The sequence below is a fragment of the Balaenoptera physalus genome, assembly GCF_965194825.1.
Source record: "Balaenoptera physalus genome assembly, chromosome: X".
Classification (NCBI taxonomy): domain Eukaryota; kingdom Metazoa; phylum Chordata; class Mammalia; order Artiodactyla; family Balaenopteridae; genus Balaenoptera; species Balaenoptera physalus.
This window is the reverse complement of record NC_138903.1, coordinates 142,728,226-142,751,836: the sequence shown is the minus strand read 5'-3', so window position 1 is coordinate 142,751,836 and position 23,611 is coordinate 142,728,226.

Here is a 23,611-nt window from a genome sequence, read left to right as displayed (position 1 = left end):
GGGTACGGCGTAGGGTATGGGTTAGGGTTAGGGTTAGGGTTAGTGTTAGGGTTAGGGCTCGGTTTAGGGTATTGGTTTGGATTAGGGTACGTGTTAGGGTTAGGGTAGGGGTTAGGGTTAGGGTACGCGTTAGTGTTAGGGTAGTTATTAAACCTATCCCACTCTCTAGATACCCCTTAGCACGTAAAGGAATATTATTTGGAGGTCCAGCCATGGAGAAGAGTTTAGACACTAGGATAAGTTAAGGAACACACCCATTATAAAGAAATCACATTAGGATTCTCTTTTTAAGCTGTTCCTTAAAACACTAGTGCTTAGGAAATCTATTGGAGGCAGAAGCAGTCAAGGGTAGCCTAGGGTTAGGGTTAGGCTTAGGGTACGGCTTAGGGTACGGCTTAGGGTACGGGTTCGGGGAGGGCTTCGGGTACGGCGTAGGGTATGGGTTAGGGTTAGGGTTAGGGTTAGTGTTAGGGTTAGGGCTCGGTTTAGGCTATTGGGTAGGATTAGGGTACATATTAGTGTTAGGGTAGGGGTTAGGTTTAGGGTACGCGTTAGTGTTAGGGTAGTTATTAAACATAACCCACTCTCTAGATACCCCTTAGCACGTAAAGGAATATTATTTGGAGATCCAGCCATGGAGAAGAGTTTAGACACTAGGATAAGATAAGGAACACACCCATTATAAAGAAATCACATTAGGATTCTCTTTTTAAGCTGTTCCTTAAAACACTAGTGCTTAGGAAATCTATTGGAGGCAGAAGCAGTCAAGGGTAGCCTAGGGTTAGGGTTAGGCTTGGTGTTAGGCTTAGGGTACGGCTTAGGGTACGGGTTCGGGGAGGGGTTCGGGTACGGCGTAGGGTATGGGTTAGGGTTAGGGTTAGGGTTAGTGTTAGGGTTAGGGCTCCGTTTAGGGTACGTGTTAGGAGTAGGGTACATGTTAAGGTTAGGGTAGGGGTTAGGGTTAGGGTACGTGTTAGTGTTAGGGTAGTTATTAAACCTATCCCACTCTCTAGATACCCCTTAGCACGTAAAGGAATATTATTTGGGGGTCCATCCATGGAGAAGAGTTTAGACACTAGGATAAGATAAGGAACACACCCATTATAAAGAAATCACATTAGGATTCTCTTTTTAAATTGTTCCTTAAAACACTAGTGCTTAGGAAATCTATTGGAGGCAGAAGCAGTCAAGGGTAGCCTAGGGTTAGGGTTAGGCTTAGGGTACGGCTTAGGGTACGGCTTAGGGTACGGGTTCGGGGAGGGCTTCGGGTACGGCGTAGGGTATGGGTTAGGGTTAGGGTTAGGGTTAGGGTTAGGCCTCGGTTTAGGGTATTGGTTAGGATTAGGGTACGTGTTAGGGTTAGGGTAGGGGTTAGGATTAGGGTACGTGTTAGGGTTAGGGTAGGGGTTAGGGTTAGGGTACGCGTTAGTGTTAGGGTAGTTATTAAACCTATCCCACTCTCTAGATACCCCTTAGCACGTAAAGGAATATTATTTGGAGGTCCAGCCATGGAGAAGAGTTTAGACACTAGGATAAGATAAGGAACACACCCATTATAAAGAAATCACATTAGGATTCTCTTTTTAAGCTGTTCCTTAAAACACTAGTGCTTAGGAAATCTATTGGAGGCAGAAGCACTCAAGGGTAGCCTAGGGTTAGGGTACGGCTTAGGGTACAGCTTAGGGTACGGGTTCGGGGAGGGCTTCGGGTACGGCGTAGGGTATGGGTTAGGGTTAGGGTTAGGGTTAGTGTTAGGGTTAGGGCTCGGTTTAGGGTATTGTTTAGGATTAGGGTACGTGTTAGGGTTAGGGTAGGGGTTAGGGTTAGAGTACGCGTTAGTGTTAGGGTAGTTATTAAACCTATCCCACTCTCTAGATACCCCTTAGCACGTAAAGGAATATTATTTGGAGGTCCAGCCATGGAGAAGAGTTTAGACACTAGGATAAGATAAGGACACACCCATTATAAAGAAATAACATTAGGATTCTCTTTTTAAGCTGTTCCTTAAAACACTAGTGCTTAGGAAATCTATTGGAGGAAGAAGCATTCAAGGGTAGCCTAGGGTTAGGGTTAGGCTTAGGGTTAGGCTTAGGGTACGGCTTAGGGTACGGGTTTGGGGAGGGGTTCGGGAACGGCGTAGGGTTTGGGTTAGGGTTAGGGTTAGGGTTAGTGTTAGGGTTATGGCTCGGTTTAGGGTACGGGTTAGGATTCGGGTAATGTTAGGGTTAGGGTAGGGGTAGGGTTAGGGTACGCGTTAGGGTTAGGGTAGCTATTAAACCTATCCCACTCTCTAGATACACCTTAACACGTAAAGGAATATTATTTGGGGGTCCAGCCATGGAGAAGAGTTTAGACACTAGGATAAGATAAGGAACACACCCATTATAAAGAAATCACATTAGGATTCTCTTTTTAAGCTGTTCCTTAAAACACTAGTGCTTAGGAAATCTATTGGAGGCAGAAGCAGTCAAAGGTAGCCTAGTGTTAAGTTTATGCTTAGGGTACGGCTTAGGGTAAGGCTTAGGGTACGGGTTCGGGGAGGGCTTCTGGTACGGCGTAGGGTATGGGTTAGGGTTAGGGTTAGGGTTAGTGTTAGGGTTAGGGCTCGGTTTAGGGTATTGGTTAGGATTAGGGTACGTGTTAGGGTTAGGGTAGCGGGTAGGGTTAGGGTACGCTTTAGTGTTAGGGTAGTTATTAAACCTATCCCACTCTCTAGATACCCCTTAGCACGTAAAGGAATATTATTTGGAGGTCCAGCCATGGAGAAGAGTTTAGACACTAGGATAAGATAAGGAACACACCTATTATAAAGAAATCACATTAGGATTCTCTTTTTAAGCTGTTCCTTAAAACACTAGTGCTTAGGAAATCTATTGGAGGCAGAAGCAGTCAAGGGTAGCCTAGGGTTAGGGTTAGGCTTAGGGTTAGGCTTAGGGTACGGCTTAGGGTACGGGTTCGGGGAAGGGTTCGGGTACGGCGTAGGGTATGGGTTAGGGTTAGGGTTAGTGTTAGGGTTAGGGCTCGGTTTAGGGTATTGGTTAGGATTAGGGTATGTGTTAGGGTTAGGGTAGGGGTTAGGGTTAGGGTACGTGTTAGTGTTAGGGTAGTTATTAAACATAACCCACTCTCTAGATACCCCTTAGCACGTAAAGGAATATTATTTGGAGATCCAGCCATGGAGAAGAGTTTAGACACTAGGATAAGATAAGGAACACACCCATTATAAAGAAATCACATTAGGATTCTCTTTTTAAGCTGTTCCTTAAAACACTAGTGCTTAGGAAATCTATTGGAGGCAGAAGCAGTCAAGGGTAGCCTAGGGTTAGGGTTAGGCTTGGTGTTAGGCTTAGGGTACGGCTTAGGGTACGGGTTCGGGGAGGGGTTCGGGTACGGCGTAGGGTATGGGTTAGGGTTAGGGTTAGGGTTAGTGTTAGGGTTAGGGCTCCGTTTAGGGTACGTGTTAGGAGTAGGGTACATGTTAGGGTTAGGGTACGCGTTAGGGTTAGGGTAGTTATTAAACCTATCCCACTCTCTAGATACACCTTAGCACGTAAAGGAATATTATTTGGGGGTCCAGCCATGGAGAAGAGTTTAGACACTAGGATAAGATAAGGAACACACCCATTATAAAGAAATCACAATAGGATTCTCTTTTTAAGCTATTCCTTAAAACACTAGTGCTTAGGAAATCTATTGGAGGCAGAAGCAGTCAAGGGTAGCCTAGGGTTAGGGTTAGGCTTAGGGTACGGCTTAGGGTACGGCTTAGGGTACGGGTTCGGGGAGGGCTTCGTGTAAGGCGTAGGGTATGGGTTAGGGTTAGGGTTAGGGTTAGTGTTAGGGTTAGGGCTCGGTTTAGGGTATTGGTTAGGATTAGGGTACGTGTTAGGGTTAGGGTAGGGGTAAGGGTTAGGGTACGCCTTAGTGTTAGGGTAGTTATTAAGCCTATCCCACTCTCTAGATACCCCTTAGCACGTAAAGGAATATTATTTGGAGGTCCAGCCATGGAGAAGAGTTTAGACACTAGGATAAGATAAGGAACACACCCATTATAAGGAAATAACATTAGGATTCTCTTTTTAAGCTGTTCCTTAAAACACTAGTGCTTAGGAAATCTATTGGAGGCAGAAGCAGTCAAGGGTAACCAAGGGTTAGGGTTAGGCTTGGGGTTAGGCTTAGGGTACGGCTTAGGGTACGCTTTTGGGGAGGGGTTCGGGTACGGCGTAGGGTATGGGTTAGGGTTAGGGTTAGAGTTAGTGTTAGGGTTAGGGCTCGGTTTAGGGTATTGGTTAGGATTAGGGTACGTGTTACGGTTAGGGTAGGGGTTAGGGTTAGGGTACGCGTTAGTGTTAGGGTAGTTATTAAACCTATCCCAGTCTCTAGATACCCCTTAGCACGTAAAGGAATATTATTTGGAGGTCCATCCATGGAGAAGAGTTTAGACACTAGGATAAGATAAGGAACACACCCATTATAAAGAAATCACATTAGGATTCTCTTTTTAAGCTGTTCCTTAAAACACTAGTGCTTAGGAAATCTATTGGAGGCAGAAGCAGTCAAGGGTAGCCTAGGGTTAGGGTTAGGCTTAGGGTACGGCTTAGGGTACGGCTTAGGGTACGGGTTCGGGGAGGGCTTCGGGTACGGCGTAGGATATGGGTTAGGGTTAGGGTTAGGTTTAGTGTTAGGGTTAGGGCTCGGTTTAGGGTATTGTTTAGGATTAGGGTACGTGTTAGGGTTAGGGTAGGGGTTAGGGTTAGAGTACGCGTTAGTGTTAGGGTAGTTATTAAACCTATTCCACTCTCTAGATACCCCTTAGCACGTAAAGGAATATTATTTGGAGGTCCAGCCATGGAGAAGAGTTTAGACACTAGGATAAGATAAGGACACACCCATTATAAAGAAATCACATTAGGATTCTCTTTTTAAGCTGTTCCTTAAAACACTAGTGCTTAGGAAATCTATTGGAGGAAGAAGCATTCAAGGGTAGCCTAGGGTTAGGGTTAGGCTTAGGGTTAGGCTTAGGGTACGGCTTAGGGTACGGGTTTGGGGAGGGGTTCGGGAACGGCATAGGGTTTGGGTTAGGGTTAGGGTTAGGGTTAGTGTTAGGGTTATGGCTCGGTTTAGGGTACGGGTTAGGATTCGGGTAATGTTAGGGTTAGGGTAGGGGTAGGGTTAGGGTACGCGTTAGGGTTAGGGTAGCTATTAAACCTATCCCACTCTCTAGATACACCTTAACACGTAAAGGAATATTATTTGGGGGTCCAGCCATGGAGAAGAGTTTAGACACTAGGATAAGATAAGGAACACACCCATTATAAAGAAATCACATTAGGATTCTCTTTTTAAGCTGTTCCTTAAAACACTAGTGCTTAGGAAATCTATTGGAGGCAGAAGCAGTCAAAGGTAGCCTAGTGTTAGGGTTATGCTTAGGGTACGGCTTAGGGTAAGGCTTAGGGTACGGGTTCGGGGAGGGCTTCTGCTACGGCGTAGGGTATGGGTTAGGGTTAGGGTTAGGGTTAGTGTTAGGGTTAGGGCTCGGTTTAGGGTATTGGTTAGGATTAGGGTACGTGTTAGGGTTAGGGTAGCGGGTAGGGTTAGGGTACGCTTTAGTGTTAGGGTAGTTATTAAACCTATCCCACTCTCTAGATACCCCTTAGCACGTAAAGGAATATTATTTGGAGGTCCAGCCATGGAGAAGAGTTTAGACACTAGGATAAGATAAGGAACACACCTATTATAAAGAAATCACATTAGGATTCTCTTTTTAAGCTGTTCCTTACAACACTAGTGCTTAGGAAATCTATTGGAGGCAGAAGCAGTCAAGGGTAGCCTAGGGTTAGGGTTAGGCTTAGGGTTAGGCTTAGGGTACGGCTTAGGGTACGGGTTCGGGGAAGGGTTCGGGTACGGCGTAGGGTATGGGTTAGGGTCAGGGTTAGGGTTAGTGTTAGGGTTAGGGCTCGGTTTAGGGTACGGGTTAGGATTAGGGTACATGTTAGGGTTAGGGTAGGGGTTAGGGTTAGGGTACGCGTTAGGGTTAGGGTAGTTATTAAACCTATCCCACTCTCTAGATACACCTTAGCACGTAAAGGAATATTATTTGGGGGTCCAGCCATGGAGAAGTGTTTAGACACTAGGATAAGTTAAGGAACACACCCATTATAAAGAAATCACATTAGGATTCTCTTTTTAAGCTGTTCCTTAAAACACTAGTGCTTAGGAAATCTATTGGAGGCAGAAGCAGTCAAGGGTAGCCTAGTGTTAGGGTTATGCTTAGGGTACGGCTTAGGGTAAGGCTTAGGGTACGGGTTCGGGGAGGGCTTCTGGTACGGCGTAGGGTATGGGTTAGGGTTAGGGTTAGGGTTAGTGTTAGGGTTAGGGCTCGGTTTAGGGTATTGGTTAGGATTAGGGTACGTGTTAGGGTTAGGGTAGCGGTTAGGGTTAGGGTACGCTTTAGTGTTAGGGTAGTTATTAAACCTATCCCACTCTCTAGATACCCCTTAGCACGTAAAGGAATATTATTTGGAGGTCCAGCCATGGAGAAGAGTTTAGACACTAGGATAAGATAAGGAACACACCCATTATAAAGAAATCACATTATGATTCTCTTTTTAAGCTGTTCCTTAAAACACTAGTGCTTAGGAAATCTATTGGAGGCAGAAGCATTTAAGGGTAGCCTAGGGTTAGGGTTAGGCTTAGGGTTAGGCTTAGGGTACGGCTTAGGGTACGGGTTCGGGGAGGGGTTCGGGTACGGCGTAGTGTATGGGTTAGGGTTAGGGTTAGGGTTAGTGTTAGGGTTAGGGCTCCGTTTAGGGTACGTGTTAGGAGTAGGGTACATGTTAGGGTTAGGGTAGGGGTTAGGGTTAGGGTACGCGTTAGGGTTAGGGTAGTTATTAAACCTATCCCACTCTCTAGATACACCTTAGCACGTAAAGGAATATTATTTGGGGGTCCAGCCATGGAGAAGAGTTTAGACACTAGGATAAGATAAGGAACACACCCATTATAAAGAAATCACAATAGGATTCTCTTTTTAAGCTGTTCCTTAAAACACTAGTGCTTAGGAAATCTATTGGAGGCAGAAGCAGTCAAGGGTGGCCTAGGGTTAGTGTTAGGCTTAGGGTACGGCTTAGGGTACGGCTTAGGGTACGGGTTCGGGGAGGGCTTCGGGTAAGGCGTAGGGTATGGGTTAGGGTTAGGGTTAGGGTTAGTGTTAGGGTTAGGGCTCGGTTTAGGGTATTGGTTAGGATTAGGGTACGTGTTAGGGTTAGGGTAGGGGTAAGGGTTAGGGTACGCCTTAGTGTTAGGGTAGTTATTAAGCCTATCCCACTCTCTAGATACCCCTTAGCACGTAAAGGAATATTATTTGGAGGTCCAGCCATGGAGAAGAGTTTAGACACTAGGATAAGATAAGGAAAACACCCATTATAAGGAAATCACATTAGGATTCTCTTTTTAAGCTGTTCCTTAAAACACTAGTGCTTAGGAAATCTATTGGAGGCAGAAGCAGTCAAGGGTAACCAAGGGTTAGGGTTAGGCTTGGGGTTAGGCTTAGGGTACGGCTTAGGGTACGCGTTCGGGGAGGGGTTCGGGTACGGCGTAGGGTATGGGTTAGGGTTAGGGTTAGAGTTAGTGTTAGGGTTAGGGCTCGGTTTAGGGTATTGGTTAGGATTAGGGTACGTGTTAGGGTTAGGGTAGGGGTTAGGGTTATGGTACGCGTTAGTGTTAGGGTAGTTATTAAACCTATCCCAGTCTCTAGATACCCCTTAGCACGTAAAGGAATATTATTTGGAGGTCCAGCCATGGAGAAGAGTTTAGACACTAGGATAAGATAAGGAACACACCCATTATAAAGAAATCACATTAGGATTCTCTTTTTAAATTGTTCCTTAAAACACTAGTGCTTAGGAAATCTATTGGAGGCAGAAGCAGTCAAGGGTAGCCTAGGGTTAGGGTTAGGCTTAGGGTAAGGCTTAGGGTAAGGCTTAGGGTACGGGTTCGGGGAGGGCTTCGGGTACGGCGTAGGGTATGGGTTAGGGTTAGGGTTAGGGTTAGTGTTAGGGTTAGGGCTCGGTTTAGGGTATTGGTTAGGATTAGGGTACGTGTTAGGGTTAGGGTAGGGGTTAGGGTTAGGGTACGCGTTAGTGTTAGGGTAGTTATTAAACCTATCCCACTCTCTAGATACCCCTTAGCACGTAAAGGAATATTATTTGGAGGTCCAGCCATGGAGAAGAGTTTAGACAGTAGGATAAGATAAGGAACACACCCATTATAAAGAAATCACATTAGGATTCTCTTTTTAAGCTGTTCCTTAAAACACTAGAGCTTAGGAAATCTATTGGAGGCAGAAGCAGTCAAGGGTAACCAAGGGTTAGGGTTAGTCTTGGGGTTAGGCTTAGGGTACGGCTTAGGGTACGGGTTCGGGGAGGGGTTCGGGTACGGCGTAGGGCATGGGTTAGGGTTAGGGTTAGGGTTAGTGTTAGGGTTAGGGCTCGGTTTAGGGTATTGGTTAGGATTAGGGTACGTGTTAGGGTTAGGGTAGGGGTTAGTGTTAGGGTACGCGTTAGTGTTAGGGTAGTTATTAAACCTATCCCACTCTCTAGATACCCCTTAGCACGTAAAGGAATATTATTTGGAGGTCCAGCCATGGAGAAGAGTTTAGACACTAGGATAAGATAAGGAAAACACCCATTATAAGGAAATCACATTAGGATTCTCTTTTTAAGCTGTTCCTTAAAACACTAGTGCTTAGGAAATCTATTGGAGGCAGAAGCAGTCAAGGGTAACCAAGGGTTAGGGTTAGGCTTGGGGTTAGGCTTAGGGTACGGCTTAGGGTACGCGTTCGGGGAGGGGTTCGGGTACGGCGTAGGGTATGGGTTAGGGTTAGGGTTAGAGTTAGTGTTAGGGTTAGGGCTCGGTTTAGGGTATTGGTTAGGATTAGGGTACGTGTTAGGGTTAGGGTAGGGGTTAGGGTTATGGTACGCGTTAGTGTTAGGGTAGTTATTAAACCTATCCCAGTCTCTAGATACCCCTTAGCACGTAAAGGAATATTATTTGGAGGTCCAGCCATGGAGAAGAGTTTAGACACTAGGATAAGATAAGGAACACACCCATTATAAAGAAATCACATTAGGATTCTCTTTTTAAATTGTTCCTTAAAACACTAGTGCTTAGGAAATCTATTGGAGGCAGAAGCAGTCAAGGGTAGCCTAGGGTTAGGGTTAGGCTTAGGGTAAGGCTTAGGGTAAGGCTTAGGGTACGGGTTCGGGGAGGGCTTCGGGTACGGCGTAGGGTATGGGTTAGGGTTAGGGTTAGGGTTAGTGTTAGGGTTAGGGCTCGGTTTAGGGTATTGGTTAGGATTAGGGTACGTGTTAGGGTTAGGGTAGGGGTTAGGGTTAGGGTACGCGTTAGTGTTAGGGTAGTTATTAAACCTATCCCACTCTCTAGATACCCCTTAGCACGTAAAGGAATATTATTTGGAGGTCCAGCCATGGAGAAGAGTTTAGACAGTAGGATAAGATAAGGAACACACCCATTATAAAGAAATCACATTAGGATTCTCTTTTTAAGCTGTTCCTTAAAACACTAGAGCTTAGGAAATCTATTGGAGGCAGAAGCAGTCAAGGGTAACCAAGGGTTAGGGTTAGTCTTGGGGTTAGGCTTAGGGTACGGCTTAGGGTACGGGTTCGGGGAGGGGTTCGGGTACGGCGTAGGGCATGGGTTAGGGTTAGGGTTAGGGTTAGTGTTAGGGTTAGGGCTCGGTTTAGGGTATTGGTTAGGATTAGGGTACGTGTTAGGGTTAGGGTAGGGGTTAGTGTTAGGGTACGCGTTAGTGTTAGGGTACTTATTAAACCTATCCCACTCTCTAGATACCCCTTAGCACGTAAAGGAATATTATTTGGAGGTCCAGCCATGGAGAAGAGTTTAGACACTAGGATAAGATAAGGAACACACCCATTATAAAGAAATCACATTAGGATTCTCTTTTTAAGCTGTTCCTTAAAACACTAGTGCTTAGGAAATCTATTGGAGGCAGAAGCATTCAAGGGTAGCCTAGGGTTAGGGTTAGGCTTAGTGTACGGCATAGGGTACGGCTTAGGGTACGGGTTCGGGGAAGGGTTCGGGAATGGCGTAGGGTATGGTTTAGGGTTAGGGTTAGGGTTAGTGTTAGGGTTAGGGCTCGGTTTAGGGTACGGGTTAGGATTAGGGTACATGTAAGGGTTAGGGTAGGGGTTAGGGTTAGGGTACGCGTTAGGGTTAGGGTAGTTATTAAACCTATCCGACTCTCTAGATACCCCTTAGCACGTAAAGGAATATTATTTGGAGTTCCAGCCAAGGAGAAGAGTTTAGACACTAGGATAAGATAAGGAACACACCCATAATAAAGAAATCACATTAGGATTCTCTTTTTAAGCTGTTCCTTAAAACACTAGTGCTTAGGAAATCTATTGGAGGCAGAAGCAGTCAAGGGTAGCCTAGGGTTAGGGTTAGGCTTAGGGTACGGCTTAGGGTACGGGTTCGGGAAGGGCTTCGGGTACGGCGTAGGGTATGGGTTAGGGTTAGGGTTAGGGTTAGTGTTAGGGTTAGGGCTCGGTTTAGGGTATTGGTTAGGATTAGGGTACGTGTTAGGGTTAGGGTAGGGGTTAGGGTTATGGTACGCGTTAGTGTTAGGGTAGTTATTAAACCTATCCCAGTCTGTAGATACCCCTTAGCACGTAAAGGAATATTATTTGGAGGTCCAGCCATGGAGAAGAGTTTAGACACTAGGATAAGATAAGGAACACACCCATTATAAAGAAATCACATTAGGATTCTCTTTTTAAATTGTTCCTTAAAACACTAGTGCTTAGGAAATCTATTGGAGGCAGAAGCAGTCAAGGGTAGCCGAGGGTTAGGGTTAGGGTTGGTGTTAGGCTTAGGGTACGGCTTAGGGTATGGGTTCGGTGAGGGGTTCGGGTACGGCGTAGGGTATGGGTTAGGGTTAGGGTTAGGGTTAGTGTTAGGGTTAGGGCTCCGTTTAGGGTACGTGTTAGGAGTAGAGTACATGTTAGGGTTAGGGTAGGGGTTAGGGTTAGGGTACGCGTTAGGGTTAGGGTACTTATTAAACCTATCCCACTCTCTAGATACACCTTAGCACATAAAGGAATATTATTTGGGGGTCCAGCCATGGAGAAGAGTTTAGACACTAGGATAAGATAAGGAACACACCCATTATAAAGAAATCACAATAGGATTCCCTTTTTAAGCTGTTCCTTAAAACACTAGTGCTTAGGAAATCTATTGGAGGCAGAAGCAGTCAAGGGTAGCCTAGGGCTAGGGTTAGGCTTAGGGTACGGCTTAGGGTACGGCTTAGGGTACGGGTTCGGGGAGGGCTTCGGGTAAGGCGTAGGGTATGGGTTAGGGTTAGGGTTAGGGTTAGTGTTAGGGTTAGGGCTCGGTTTAGGGTATTGGTTAGGATTAGTGTACGTGTTAGGGTTAGGGTAGGGGTAAGGGTTAGGGTACGCCTTAGTGTTAGGGTAGTTATTAAGCCTATCCCACTCTCTAGATACCCCTTAGCACGTAAAGGAATATTATTTGGAGGTCCAGCCATGGAGAAGAGTTTAGACACTAGGATAAGATAAGGAACACACCCATTATAAGGAAATCACATTAGGATTCTCTTTTTAAGCTGTTCCTTAAAACACTAGTGCTTAGGAAATCTATTGGAGGCAGAAGCAGTCAAGGGTAACCAAGGGTTAGGGTTAGGCTTGGGGTTAGGCTTAGGGTACGGCTTAGGCTACGCGTTCGGGGTATGGTTCGGGTACGGCGTAGGGTATGGGTTAGGGTTAGGGTTAGAGTTAGTGTTAGGGTTAGGGCTCGGTTTAGGGTATTGGTTAGGATTAGGGTACGTGTTAGGGTTAGGGTAGGGGTTAGGGTTAGGGTACGCGTTAGTGTTAGGGTAGTTATTAAACCTATCCCAGTCTCTAGATACCCCTTAGCACGTAAAGTAATATTATTTGGAGGTACAGCCATGGAGAAGAGTTTAGACACTAGGATAAGATAAGGAACACACCCATTATAAAGAAATCACATTAGGATTCTCTTTTTAAGCTGTTCCTTAAAACACTAGTGCTTAGGAAATCTATTGGAGGCAGAAGAAGTCAAGGGTAGCCTAGGGTTAGGGTTAGGCTTAGGGTACGGCTTAGGGTCCGGCTTAGGGTACGGGTTCGGGGAGGGCTTCGGGTACGGCGTAGGGTATGGGTTAGGGTTAGTGTTAGGGTTAGGGCTCGGTTTAGGGTATTGGTTAGGATTAGGGTACGTGTTAGGGTTAGGGTAGGGGTTAGGGTTAGGGTACGCGTTAGTGTTAGGGTAGTTATTAAACCTATCCCACTCTCTAGATACCCCTTAGCATGTAAAGGAATATTATTTGGAGGTCCAGCCATGGAGAAGAGTTTAGACACTAGGATAAGATAAGGAACACACCCATTATAAAGAAATCACATTAGGATTCTCTTTTTAAGCTGTTCCTTAAAACACTAGTGCTTAGGAAATCTATTGGAGGCAGAAGCAGTCAAGGGTAACCAAGGGTTAGGGTTAGGCTTGGGGTTAGGCTTAGGGTACGGCTTACAGTACGGGTTCGGGGAGGGGTTCGGGTACGGCGTAGGGTATGGGTTAGGGTTAGGGTTAGGGTTAGTGTTAGGGTTAGGGCTCGGTTTAGGGTATTGGTTTGGATTAGGGTACGTGTTAGGGTTAGGGTAGGGGTTAGGGTTAGGGTACGCGTTAATGTTAGGGTAGTTATTAAACCTATCCCACTCTCTAGATACCCCTTAGCACGTAAAGGAATATTATTTGGAGGTCCAGCCATGGAGAAGAGTTTAGACACTAGGATAAGTTAAGGAACACACCCATTATAAAGAAATCACATTAGGATTCTCTTTTTAAGCTGTTCCTTAAAACACTAGTGCTTAGGAAATCTATTGGAGGCAGAAGCAGTCAAGGGTAGCCTAGGGTTAGGGTTAGGCTTAGGGTACGGCTTAGGGTACGGCTTAGGGTACGGGTTCGGGGAGGGCTTCGGGTACGGCGTAGGGTATGGGTTAGGGTTAGGGTTAGGGTTAGTGTTAGGGTTAGGGCTCGGTTTAGGCTATTGGGTAGGATTAGGGTACATATTAGTGTTAGGGTAGCGGTTAGGTTTAGGGTACGCGTTAGTGTTAGGGTAGTTATTAAACATAACCCACTCTCTAGATACCCCTTAGCACGTAAAGGAATATTATTTGGAGATCCAGCCATGGAGAAGAGTTTAGACACTAGGATAAGATAAGGAACACACCCATTATAAAGAAATCACATTAGGATTCTCTTTTTAAGCTGTTCCTTAAAACACTAGTGCTTAGGAAATCTATTGGAGGCAGAAGCAGTCAAGGGTAGCCTAGGGTTAGGGTTAGGCTTGGTGTTAGGCTTAGGGTACGGCTTAGGGTACGGGTTCGGGGAGGGGTTCGGGTACGGCGTAGGGTATGGGTTAGGGTTAGGGTTAGGGTTAGTGTTAGGGTTAGGGCTCCGTTTAGGGTACGTGTTAGGAGTAGGGTACATGTTAAGGTTAGGGTAGGGGTTAGGGTTAGGGTACGCGTTAGTGTTAGGGTAGTTATTAAACCTATCCCACTCTCTAGATACCCCTTAGCACGTAAAGGAATATTATTTGGGGGTCCATCCATGGAGAAGAGTTTAGACACTAGGATAAGATAAGGAACACACCCATTATAAAGAAATCACATTAGGATTCTCTTTTTAAATTGTTCCTTAAAACACTAGTGCTTAGGAAATCTATTGGAGGCAGAAGCAGTCAAGGGTAGCCTAGGGTTAGGGTTAGGCTTAGGGTACGGCTTAGGGTACGGCTTAGGGTACGGGTTCGGGGAGGGCTTCGGGTACGGCGTAGGGTATGGGTTAGGGTTAGGGTTAGGGTTAGGGTTAGGCCTCGGTTTAGGGTACGGGTTAGGAGTAGGGTACATGTTAGGGTTAGGGTAGGGGTTAGGGTTAGGGTACGCGTTAGGTTTAGGGTAGTTATTAAACCTATCCCACTCTCTAGATACCCCTTAGCACGTAAAGGAATATTATTTGGAGTTCCAGCCATGGAGAAGAGTTTAGACACTAGGATAAGATAAGGAACACACCCATTATAAAGAAATCACATTAGGATTCTCTTTTTAAGCTGTTCCTTAAAACACTAGTGCTTAGGAAATCTATTGGAGGCAGAAGCAGTCAAGGGTAGCCTAGGGTTAGGGTTAGGCTTAGGGTACGGCTTAGGGTACGGCTTAGGGTACGGGTTCGGGGAGGGCTTCGGGTACGGCGTAGGATATGGGTTAGGGTTAGGGTTAGGGTTAGTGTTAGGGTTAGGGCTCGGTTTAGGGTATTGGTTAGGATTAGGGTACGTGTTAGGGTTAGGGTAGGGGTTAGGATTAGGGTACGTGTTAGGGTTAGGGTAGGGGTTAGGGTTAGGGTACGCGTTAGTGTTAGGGTAGTTATTAAACCTATCCCACTCTCTAGATACCCCTTAGCACGTAAAGGAATATTATTTGGAGGTCCAGCCATGGAGAAGAGTTTAGACACTAGGATAAGATAAGGAACACACCCATTATAAAGAAATCACATTAGGATTCTCTTTTTAAGCTGTTCCTTAAAACACTAGTGCTTAGGAAATCTATTGGAGGCAGAAGCAGTCAAGGGTAACCAAGGGTTAGGGTTAGGCTTGGGGTTAGGCTTAGGGTACGGCTTAGGGTACGGGTTCGGGGAGGGGTTCGGGTACGGCGTAGGGTATGGGTTAGGGTTAGGGTTAGGGTTAGTGTTAGGGTTAGGGCTCGGTTTAGGGTATTGGTTTGGATTAGGGTACGTGTTAGGGTTAGGGTAGGGGTTAGGGTTAGGGTACGCGTTAGTGTTAGGGTAGTTATTAAACCTATCCCACTCTCTAGATACCCCTTAGCACGTAAAGGAATATTATTTGGAGGTCCAGCCATGGAGAAGAGTTTAGACACTAGGATAAGTTAAGGAACACACCCATTATAAAGAAATCACATTAGGATTCTCTTTTTAAGCTGTTCCTTAAAACACTAGTGCTTAGGAAATCTATTGGAGGCAGAAGCAGTCAAGGGTAGCCTAGGGTTAGGGTTAGGCTTAGGGTACGGCTTAGGGTACGGCTTAGGGTACGGGTTCGGGGAGGGCTTCGGGTACGGCGTAGGGTATGGGTTAGGGTTAGGGTTAGGGTTAGTGTTAGGGTTAGGGCTCGGTTTAGGCTATTGGGTAGGATTAGGGTACATATTAGTGTTAGGGTAGGGGTTAGGTTTAGGGTACGCGTTAGTGTTAGGGTAGTTATTAAACATAACCCACTCTCTAGATACCCCTTAGCACGTAAAGGAATATTATTTGGAGATCCAGCCATGGAGAAGAGTTTAGACACTAGGATAAGATAAGGAACACACCCATTATAAAGAAATCACATTAGGATTCTCTTTTTAAGCTGTTCCTTAAAACACTAGTGCTTAGGAAATCTATTGGAGGCAGAAGCAGTCAAGGGTAGCCTAGGGTTAGGGTTAGGCTTGGTGTTAGGCTTAGGGTACGGCTTAGGGTACGGGTTCGGGGAGGGGTTCGGGTACGGCGTAGGGTATGGGTTAGGGTTAGGGTTAGGGTTAGTGTTAGGGTTAGGGCTCCGTTTAGGGTACGTGTTAGGAGTAGGGTACATGTTAAGGTTAGGGTAGGGGTTAGGGTTAGGGTACGTGTTAGTGTTAGGGTAGTTATTAAACCTATCCCACTCTCTAGATACCCCTTAGCACGTAAAGGAATATTATTTGGGGGTCCATCCATGGAGAAGAGTTTAGACACTAGGATAAGATAAGGAACACACCCATTATAAAGAAATCACATTAGGATTCTCTTTTTAAATTGTTCCTTAAAACACTAGTGCTTAGGAAATCTATTGGAGGCAGAAGCAGTCAAGGGTAGCCTAGGGTTAGGGTTAGGCTTAGGGTACGGCTTAGGGTACGGCTTAGGGTACGGGTTCGGGGAGGGCTTCGGGTACGGCGTAGGGTATGGGTTAGGGTTAGGGTTAGGGTTAGGGTTAGGCCTCGGTTTAGGGTATTGGTTAGGATTAGGGTACGTGTTAGGGTTAGGGTAGGGGTTAGGATTAGGGTACGTGTTAGGGTTAGGGTAGGGGTTAGGGTTAGGGTACGCGTTAGTGTTAGGGTAGTTATTAAACCTATCCCAGTCTCTAGATACCCCTTAGCACGTAAAGGAATATTATTTGGAGGTCCATCCATGGAGAAGAGTTTAGACACTAGGATAAGATAAGGAACACACCCATTATAAAGAAATCACATTAGGATTCTCTTTTTAAGCTGTTCCTTAAAACACTAGTGCTTAGGAAATCTATTGGAGGCAGAAGCAGTCAAGGGTAGCCTAGGGTTAGGGTTAGGCTTAGGGTACGGCTTAGGGTACGGGTTCGGGGAGGGCTTCGGGTACGGCGTAGGGTATGGGTTAGGGTTAGGGTTAGGGTTAGTGTTAGGGTTAGGGCTCGGTTTAGGGTATTGGTTAGGATTAGGGTACGTGTTAGGGTTAGGGTAGGGGTTAGGGTTATGGTACGCGTTAGTGTTAGGGTAGTTATTAAACCTATCCCAGTCTGTAGATACCCCTTAGCACGTAAAGGAATATTATTTGGAGGTCCAGCCATGGAGAAGAGTTTAGACACTAGGATAAGATAAGGAACACACCCATTATAAAGAAATCACATTAGGATTCTCTTTTTAAATTGTTCCTTAAAACACTAGTGATTAGGAAATCTATTGGAGGCAGAAGCAGTCAAGGGTAGCCGAGGGTTAGGGTTAGGGTTGGTGTTAGGCTTAGGGTACGGCTTAGGGTTTGGGTTCGGTGAGGGGTTCGGGTACGGCGTAGGGTATGGGTTAGGGTTAGGGTTAGGGTTAGTGTTAGGGTTAGGGCTCCGTTTAGGGTACGTGTTAGGAGTAGAGTACATGTTAGGGTTAGGGTAGGGGTTAGGGTTAGGGTACGCGTTAGGGTTAGGGTACTTATTAAACCTATCCCACTCTCTAGATACACCTTAGCACATAAAGGAATATTATTTGGGGGTCCAGCCATGGAGAAGAGTTTAGACACTAGGATAAGATAAGGAACACACCCATTATAAAGAAATCACAATAGGATTCTCTTTTTAAGCTGTTCCTTAAAACACTAGTGCTTAGGAAATCTATTGGAGGCAGAAGCAGTCAAGGGTAGCCTAGGGCTAGGGTTAGGCTTAGGGTACGGCTTAGGGTACGGCTTAGGGTACGGGTTCGGGGAGGGCTTCGGGTAAGGCGTAGGGTATGGGTTAGGGTTAGGGTTAGGGTTAGTGTTAGGGTTAGGGCTCGGTTTAGGGTATTGGTTAGGATTAGTGTACGTGTTAGGGTTAGGGTAGGGGTAAGGGTTAGGGTACGCCTTAGTGTTAGGGTAGTTATTAAGCCTATCCCACTCTCTAGATACCCCTTAGCACGTAAAGGAATATTATTTGGAGGTCCAGCCATGGAGAAGAGTTTAGACACTAGGATAAGATAAGGAACACACCCATTATAAGGAAATCACATTAGGATTCTCTTTTTAAGCTGTTCCTTAAAACACTAGTGCTTAGGAAATCTATTGGAGGCAGAAGCAGTCAAGGGTAGCCTAGGGTTAGGGTTAGGCTTAGGGTTAGGCTTAGGGTACGGCTTAGGGTACGGGTTCGGGGAAGGGTTCGGGTACGGCGTAGGGTATGGGTTAGGGTTAGGGTTAGTGTTAGGGTTAGGGCTCGGTTTAGGGTATTGGTTAGGATTAGGGTATGTGTTAGTGTTAGGGTAGGGGTTAGGGTTAGGGTACGTGTTAGTGTTAGGGTAGTTATTAAACATAACCCACTCTCTAGATACCCCTTAGCACGTAAAGGAATATTATTTGGAGATCCAGCCATGGAGAAGAGTTTAGACACTAGGATAAGTTAAGGAACACACCCATTATAAAGAAATCACATTAGGATTCTCTTTTTAAGCTGTTCCTTAAAACACTAGTGCTTAGGAAATCTATTGGAGGCAGAAGCAGTCAAGGGTAGCCTAGGGTTAGGGTTAGGCTTGGTGTTAGGCTTAGGGTACGGCTTAGGGTACGGGTTCGGGGAGGGGTTCGGGTACGGCGTAGGGTATGGGTTAGGGTTAGGGTTAGGGTTAGTGTTAGGGTTAGGGCTCCGTTTAGGGTACGTGTTAGGAGTAGGGTACATGTTAGGGTTAGGGTACGCGTTAGGGTTAGGGTAGTTATTAAACCTATCCCACTCTCTAGATACACCTTAGCACGTAAAGGAATATTATTTGGGGGTCCAGCCATGGAGAAGAGTTTAGACACTAGGATAAGATAAGGAACACACCCATTATAAAGAAATCACAATAGGATTCTCTTTTTAAGCTATTCCTTAAAACACTAGTGCTTAGGAAATCTATTGGAGGCAGAAGCAGTCAAGGGTAGCCTAGGGTTAGTGTTAGGCTTAGGGTACGGCTTAGGGTACGGCTTAGGGTACGGGTTCGGGGAGGGCTTCGTGTAAGGCGTAGGGTATGGGTTAGGGTTAGGGTTAGGGTTAGTGTTAGGATTAGGGCTCGGTTTAGGGTATTGGTTAGGATTAGGGTACGTGTTAGGGTTAGGGTAGGGGTAAGGGTTAGGGTACGCCTTAGTGTTAGGGTAGTTATTAAGCCTATCCCACTCTCTAGATACCCCTTAGCACGTAAAGGAATATTATTTGGAGGTCCAGCCATGGAGAAGAGTTTAGACACTAGGATAAGATAAGGAACACACCCATTATAAGGAAATAACATTAGGATTCTCTTTTTAAGCTGTTCCTTAAAACACTAGTGCTTAGGAAATCTATTGGAGGCAGAAGCAGTCAAGGGTAACCAAGGGTTAGGGTTAGGCTTGGGGTTAGGCTTAGGGTACGGCTTAGGGTACGCGTTTGGGGAGGGGTTCGGGTACGGCGTAGGGTATGGGTTAGGGTTAGGGTTAGAGTTAGTGTTAGGGTTAGGGCTCGGTTTAGGGTATTGGTTAGGATTAGGGTACGTGTTAGGGTTAGGGTAGGGGTTAGGGTTAGGGTACGCATTAGTGTTAGGGTAGTTATTAAACCTATCCCAGTCTCTAGATACCCCTTAGCACGTAAAGGAATATTATTTGGAGGTCCATCCATGGAAAAGAGTTTAGACACTAGGATAAGATAAGGAACACACCCATTATAAAGAAATCACATTAGGATTCTCTTTTTAAGCTGTTCCTTAAAACACTAGTGCTTAGGAAATCTATTGGAGGCAGAAGCAGTCAAGGGTAGCCTAGGGTTAGGGTTAGGCTTAGGGTACGGCTTAGGGTACGGGTTCGGGGAGGGCTTCGGGTACGGCGTAGGGTATGGGTTAGGGTTAGGGTTAGGGTTAGTGTTAGGGTTAGGGCTCGGTTTAGGGTATTGGTTAGGATTAGGGTACGTGTTAGGGTTAGGGTAGGGGTTAGGGTTATGGTACGCGTTAGTGTTAGGGTAGTTATTAAACCTATCCCAGTCTGTAGATACCCCTTAGCACGTAAAGGAATATTATTTGGAGGTCCAGCCATGGAGAAGAGTTTAGACACTAGGATAAGATAAGGAACACACCCATTATAAAGAAATCACATTAGGATTCTCTTTTTAAATTGTTCCTTAAAACACTAGTGATTAGGAAATCTATTGGAGGCAGAAGCAGTCAAGGGTAGCCGAGGGTTAGGGTTAGGGTTGGTGTTAGGCTTAGGGTACGGCTTAGGGTATGGGTTCGGTGAGGGGTTCGGGTACGGCGTAGGGTATGGGTTAGGGTTAGGGTTAGGGTTAGTGTTAGGGTTAGGGCTCCGTTTAGGGTACGTGTTAGGAGTAGAGTACATGTTAGGGTTAGGGTAGGGGTTAGGGTTAGGGTACGCGTTAGGGTTAGGGTACTTATTAAACCTATCCCACTCTCTAGATACACCTTAGCACATAAAGGAATATTATTTGGGGGTCCAGCCATGGAGAAGAGTTTAGACACTAGGATAAGATAAGGAACACACCCATTATAAAGAAATCACAATAGGATTCTCTTTTTAAGCTGTTCCTTAAAACACTAGTGCTTAGGAAATCTATTGGAGGCAGAAGCAGTCAAGGGTAGCCTAGGGCTAGGGTTAGGCTTAGGGTACGGCTTCGGGTACGGCTTAGGGTACGGGTTCGGGGAGGGCTTCGGGTAAGGCGTAGGGTATGGGTTAGGGTTAGGGTTAGGGTTAGTGTTAGGGTTAGGGCTCGGTTTAGGGTATTGGTTAGGATTAGTGTACGTGTTAGGGTTAGGGTAGGGGTAAGGGTTAGGGTACGCCTTAGTGTTAGGGTAGTTATTAAGCCTATCCCACTCTCTAGATACCCCTTAGCACGTAAAGGAATATTATTTGGAGGTCCAGCCATGGAGAAGAGTTTAGACACTAGGATAAGATAAGGAACACACCCATTATAAGGAAATCACATTAGGATTCTCTTTTTAAGCTGTTCCTTAAAACACTAGTGCTTAGGAAATCTATTGGAGGCAGAAGCAGTCAAGGGTAGCCTAGGGTTAGGGTTAGGCTTGGGGTTAGGCTTAGGGTACGGCTTAGGCTACGCGTTCGGGGAGGGGTTCGGGTACGGCGTAGGGTATGGGTTAGGGTTAGGGTTAGAGTTAGTGTTAGGGTTAGGGCTCGGTTTAGGGTATTGGTTAGGATTAGGGTACGTGTTAGGGTTAGGGTAGGGGTTAGGGTTAGGGTACGCGTTAGTGTTAGGGTAGTTATTAAACCTATCCCAGTCTCTAGACACCCCTTAGCACGTAAAGTAATATTATTTGGAGGTACAGCCATGGAGAAGAGTTTAGACACTAGGATAAGATAAGGAACACACCCATTATAAAGAAATCACATTAGGATTCTCTTTTTAAGCTGTTCCTTAAAACACTAGTGCTTAGGAAATCTATTGGAGGCAGAAGAAGTCAAGGGTAGCCTAGGGTTAGGGTTAGGCTTAGGGTACGGCTTAGGGTACGGCTTAGGGTACGGGTTCGGGGAGGGCTTCGGGTACGGCGTAGGGTATGGGTTAGGGTTAGGGTTAGGGTTAGTGTTAGGGTTAGGGCTCGGTTTAGGGTATTGGTTAGGATTAGGGTACGTGTTAGGGTTAGGGTAGGGGTTAGGGTTAGGGTACGCGTTAGTGTTAGGGTAGTTATTAAACCTATCCCACTCTCTAGATACCCCTTAGCACGTAAAGGAATATTATTTGGAGGTCCAGCCATGGAGAAGAGTTTAGACACTAGGATAAGATAAGGAACACACCCATTATAAAGAAATCACATTAGGATTCTCTTTTTAAGCTGTTCCTTAAAACACTAGTGCTTAGGAAATCTATTGGAGGCAGAAGCAGTCAAGGGTAACCAAGGGTTAGGGTTAGGCTTGGGGTTAGGCTTAGGGTACGGCTTAGGGTACGGGTTCGGGGAGGGGTTCGGGTACGGCGTAGGGTATGGGTTAGGGTTAGGGTTAGGGTTAGTGTTAGGGTTAGGGCTCGGTTTAGGGTATTGGTTTGGATTAGGGTACGTGTTAGGGTTAGGGTAGGGGTTAGGGTTAGGGTACGCGTTAGTGTTAGGGTAGTTATTAAACCTATCCCACTCTCTAGATTCCCCTTAGCACGTAAAGGAATATTATTTGGAGGTCCAGCCACGGAGAAGAGTTTAGACACTAGGATAAGTTAAGGAACACACCCATTATAAAGAAATCACATTAGGATTCTCTTTTTAAGCTGTTCCTTAAAACACTAGTGCTTAGGAAATCTATTGGAGGCAGAAGCAGTCAAGGGTAGCCTAGGGTTAGGGTTAGGCTTAGGGTACGGCTTAGGGTACGGCTTAGGGTACGGGTTCGGGGAGGGCTTCGGGTACGGCGTAGGGTATGGGTTAGGGTTAGGGTTAGGGTTAGTGTTAGGGTTAGGGCTCGGTTTAGGCTATTGGGTAGGATTAGGGTACATATTAGGGTTAGGGTAGGGGTTAGGTTTAGGGTACGCGTTAGTGTTAGGGTAGTTATTAAACATAACCCACTCTCTAGATACCCCTTAGCACGTAAAGGAATATTATTTGGAGTTCCAGCCATGGAGAAGAGTTTAGACACTAGGATAAGATAAGGAACACACCCATTATAAAGAAATCACATTAGGATTCTCTTTTTAAGCTGTTCCTTAAAACACTAGTGCTTAGGAAATCTATTGGAGGCAGAAGCAGTCAAGGGTAGCCTAGGGTTAGGGTTAGGCTTAGGGTACGGCTTAGGGTACGGCTTAGGGTACGGGTTCGGGGAGGGCTTCGGGTACGGCGTAGGATATGGGTTAGGGTTAGGGTTAGGGTTAGTGTTAGGGTTAGGGCTCGGTTTAGGGTATTGGTTAGGATTAGGGTACGTGTTAGGGTTAGGGTAGGGGTTAGGATTAGGGTACGTGTTAGGGTTAGGGTAGGGGTTAGGGTTAGGGTACGCGTTAGTGTTAGGGTAGTTATTAAACCTATCCCACTCTCTAGATACCCCTTAGCACGTAAAGGAATATTATTTGGAGGTCCAGCCATGGAGAAGAGTTTAGACACTAGGATAAGATAAGGAACACACCCATTATAAAGAAATCACATTAGGATTCTCTTTTTAAGCTGTTCCTTAAAACACTAGTGCTTAGGAAATCTATTGGAGGCAGAAGCACTCAAGGGTAGCCTAGGGTTAGGGTACGGCTTAGGGTACAGCTTAGGGTACGGGTTCGGGGAGGGCTTCGGGTACGGCGTAGGGTATGGGTTAGGGTTAGGGTTAGGGTTAGTGTTAGGGTTAGGGCTCGGTTTAGGGTATTGTTTAGGATTAGGGTACGTGTTAGGGTTAGGGTAGGGGTTAGGGTTAGAGTACGCGTTAGTGTTAGGGTAGTTATTAAACCTATTCCACTCTCTAGATACCCCTTAGCACGTAAAGGAATATTATTTGGAGGTCCAGCCATGGAGAAGAGTTTAGACACTAGGATAAGATAAGGACACACCCATTATAAAGAAATCACATTAGGATTCTCTTTTTAAGCTGTTCCTTAAAACACTAGTGCTTAGGAAATCTATTGGAGGAAGAAGCATTCAAGGGTAGCCTAGGGTTAGGGTTAGGCTTAGGGTTAGGCTTAGGGTACGGCTTAGGGTACGGGTTTGGGGAGGGGTTCGGGAACGGCGTAGGGTTTGGGTTAGGGTTAGGGTTAGTGTTAGGGTTATGGCTCGGTTTAGGGTACGGGTTAGGATTCGGGTAATGTTAGGGTTAGGGTAGGGGTAGGGTTAGGGTACGCGTTAGGGTTAGGGTAGCTATTAAACCTATCCCACTCTCTAGATACACCTTAACACGTAAAGGAATATTATTTGGGGGTCCAGCCATGGAGAAGAGTTTAGACACTAGGATAAGATAAGGAACACACCCATTATAAAGAAATCACATTAGGATTCTCTTTTTAAGCTGTTCCTTAAAACACTAGTGCTTAGGAAATCTATTGGAGGCAGAAGCAGTCAAAGGTAGCCTAGTGTTAGGGTTATGCTTAGGGTACGGCTTAGGGTAAGGCTTAGGGTACGGGTTC